This window comes from Hydra viridissima, unplaced genomic scaffold (assembly GCF_058129835.1).
Source record: "Hydra viridissima isolate aposymbiotic clone 2 unplaced genomic scaffold, HvirCarnegie_v1 scaffold_3, whole genome shotgun sequence".
Taxonomy (NCBI): domain Eukaryota; kingdom Metazoa; phylum Cnidaria; class Hydrozoa; order Anthoathecata; family Hydridae; genus Hydra; species Hydra viridissima.
The window spans coordinates 335,488-339,437 of NW_028324302.1; the positions used below are offsets into that span (position 1 = coordinate 335,488).

At 36.6% G+C, this 3,950-nt stretch overlaps 1 pseudogene; it reads left to right on the top strand.

Moving 5' to 3' along the window:
* Positions 1 to 338: 338 nt before the first annotated feature.
* LOC149890491 (uncharacterized) lies at positions 339 to 2,718 on the top strand (annotated as a pseudogene).
* The last annotated feature ends 1,232 nt before the right edge of the window (positions 2,719 to 3,950 follow it).

Consider the following 3,950-nt stretch of genomic DNA (forward strand, 5'->3'; position numbering starts at 1 on the left):
AAAATTTTATTAGAAAGTGGAGCTGTAAAGCTAGATGCAAGAATGAACAAACCCAAAGCTGCAGAGGTTGAGAAATACAATCAATTCATCATACCTATTGAAAACCCTCTTAAAGGAAAAAAAGGTCATGGATTACTCGTTCTTCCGAGCGATCCGAATGCACAGTGTTATAAAATGGGTTCTAACCTTGACTTTCTGACCCGAGAAAACCCTTTTGTGGAATGATAGCCCACACTATGGGGATCACTTGGATATAAGTATTAAAATCAGATTACAACGTCCTGGCAAGTTATTGATGTTTAAATTTTCTGAATTTATTGATTACACACACATTCGAAATGACAGCTTTTTTTGCATTTTTACAGTAAGATATAATTTTAAATTCAAGTAAACAAACATACTGTAGCATAAAGAGCATTATGTTTTATGAAAACATAAAAAAAAGTTGAAAAATTAAAAGATATCAAGAAGATAAGCTTCCTTTATTACCAAACAAATATAATATTTTTTTATTCTTCTGTTTTTCTGTTTAACTTTTCATAAAAATTATTTTTAACTGTGAAAATAAGACGAATTTCGGGAAAATTTCGGGAAAATAAAAATTTCGGGAAAAGGCATGATTTATTTACTTTATTCACGAGAGCAAAACTGCGCACATCTAATTTTACAAAGAAATACCGAATACAGCAAAAAAACCACCAAGACTGCAGGAAAACTGTCTGTTTTCTTTGCTTCAGTAAATGTCAGAGGGAACTGACACCTTTCCTAAAAGAAAAATGCCAAACAATACTCAATGAGAGGATCGATTTTAGTAATGACAAAGTTCCACTTGGAATATGTGAAAAGTGTCGTTCTTGTTTAAGAAGAAAGGATTCTGGAGAACACATCAATCTCCCATCACTTTACAATTTTGAGACTTATAAAACATCGCCTTAAACTAGAGACACACAATGTGACTGTTTGATTTGTTCTGTTGGAAAACTGAGAAATAATGGTCAACAGAAAACTCAGCTTTTGCAGAGCTCAGCACAAAATACTCCATCTTCAACTGTCCAAAAACGCTGCTCTGACTGTTTTTCAATTATTGGAAGAGGATTACCTCATCGTTACACAAAGGGCACTTTGCGAAATAACCTTGTTGCTGTTGCAACCAAGGATCCTGTTGCATCTGAACGAGTTGCTGCTCTTGTTGTTTCAAGTAAGGATTCTTCTCCACATGGCACTGTTCGATTGAGTCAACCACAAGGTGGAAGAATGCTTCCAATAATGCCAGGTAAAAGTTTAACTTTCATGAAAAGATATTTTAGAAACTTCGAAATTAAACAATATCTGCATTTATTTTAGGTTCCTCATCAGCTAGAAAACTATTTCCTTCAAACCCATCAATCAGTATAAAAGAACTTGTTCAAGTTCAGGCAAACACAGGGCTTTCAAACAATGGCATCAAGAGACTAGCTGCTACAATTAATCAGTCAACTTCACAACATATTGTTGAGAAAAACTATGCTGTAAAATTTGATGTAGTTAGTAAGCAGCTTTCTCACCATTTCACGAGTTCATTGATTAAAGATCATGCTGGATGTGGAAGGACTGTCATTCATTGCAAGGACTTTAAAGAGCTTAAAAATGAACTCATTTCTATGAGAAGCACATCAAACAATCATATTGTGAAAGTTGGAATTGACGGTAAGGGAGGATTCCTGAAAGTAAGCCTTGGAATTATTGAATTAAATCGTGAACCTAACACTCCCCCAGCAAAACTCAATTGCACAAACAAGTTTTTCAAGGACACTGGAGTTAAGCGGCAACTTATCATTGCTGTCTCTGAGGACCTGCAAGAAAACTACTCAAATGTGTCTCAAATTTTCGAATTGATCAATATGAGAGACCAAGATTTTGTTTCGTCCTGTGACCTAAAACTGGCAAATATAATTTGTAATCTCCAAGCGCACTCAAGTGCAAACCCCTGCACCTGGTGTGAGTCAAGTGCAACGGACCTTTTAAATCAAGGAAAATTAAGAACTTTCCAATCTCTTGATCAGAATGTCTCACTTTTCAATGCAGCAGCATCAAACATCAAAAGTGATTACATGAATGTTGTTCATTCTCCTGTATTTGATCCTGCTGGTGGCACATTAGTTTTGGACTTCATACCGCCAATGGAGTTGCATCTCCTTATTGGTGTTTTCAATCATCTCTTTGCTGCCCTACTAAAAGTTTTCCCTCAAGGAACTCTTTGGACTGATTCACTGCACATTAAACAACAGCCTTATCATGGAGGGCATTTTGCAGGAAATGAGTGCAGGAAGCTGCTAAAAAATATTGATCTTCTTCAATCTATTGTCGAGAAACACTCATGCTTGCTGCAATACCATTAGTTGATGTATTTCGAAAATTCAATGCAGTAGTGTCTGCCTGTTTTGGATGCGTTCTTGATCCAAGTTATGTACAAAAAATTGAAGCTTTCAGAGTGGCTTATGTGGCAGTGCAAAATGTTTCTGTGACACCCAAGGTTCAAGCTGTATTTTTTCATGTGACAGATTTCATTGACAAACACGGCCAAGCTCTCGGACTTTACTCAGAACAAGCAACAGAGACAATGCATCACAACTTTCAAGTGCATTGGCAAAGGTACAAACGACCTAACCATCATCCTGAATACAGTAAAAAGTTGCAATGCTGCCTTGTGGACTTTAATAGTAAACATTGCTTGTGAAAAGAGCCATTTTAGAATGATTTTTTCTTATATTAGAATATTTATTTTAAAGCATAATTTTCATTTTAGATACACGATAAACTCTCAGAATATGTCTGTTTGTTTCCCTAGTTCATATTTATTGGAATAACCTATATTTTGTACTATATTCTGTCGGTTTTTGACGGAAAACTCGAAAATTATGGTTTATGTCGGGTAAAACTGAAATTTGGCTTCTAAAAAAAAAAAAAAAAAAAAAATCTTGTCGGTAAAATTTGTTTTTTTCATTTTCACCCCCCCCCCCCACGTCTTTGTCGTTCGGTACGGCCCTGTCAATAACTTGCCAGGACGTTGTAATCTGATTTTAATACTTATATCCAAGTGATCCCCATAGTGTGGGCTATCATTCCACAAAAGGGTTTTCTCGGGTCAGAAAGTCAAGGTTAGAACCCATTTAAAACACTGTGAATGCGTTGGTGGAAAAGCTTTAATTGAGTATCGCTTCTTGTCATGCTGGAAACACGGCTTCATGAACGAGGCTGTGAGCATATCCGACGAGCTGCTGAGACAAAAGGTGATTAGCAAAGACGAGTATGTGAAAAAACACGTTTACAGAAAAAGATATGTGAAAAAACACGTTATTGGTGGAAGCGGTATATTTGACACGTTTAAAAACATCATGCGAAGAGCGGCCGCGTCAAGCGCCTTGAGAGCAGCATCGACTTTGGCTCAGAAAATGGCGAGTAGCGAATTGGGACGAGAAGCAATTACAGCTGTAAAATCAGCAGGTAAAGAGCTAGCTTCTTAGGCGATTGCTACTGCTAAAGATGTGGCTATCGATAAAGGCAAGAAAGCGATTGAAAAGGTGTATGTTAAGATTGGAACACCAATAACTCAGAAAAGCAAAGACATTATTTCAGAGCTGGTTAAATCTCCAGCCTCATCAGGTTTTGTGGACGAATATTCTATGATGGGCGGGTCTTTGAGTGGTAAAAATACCGTTCGAATCCAAGACCTTGTTAAAATGGGTAATGGTGTGAAAATAGTGTATAAAATTACATTTTTCACAGACCTTCGGAATTTCGGAACTTCGGAACTTCGGAGCCCCCCCAAAAAAAATTTTTTTCTTTATATAAAAATGGCAAATTCTGAGATTTTAAATTTTAAAGAAGAAACACGGGTTGATGAAGGAATCGAAAGATTTGAATTTCATGAGTATGAACCCGTGAGCACCAATTTAAACAACACTGGAGAA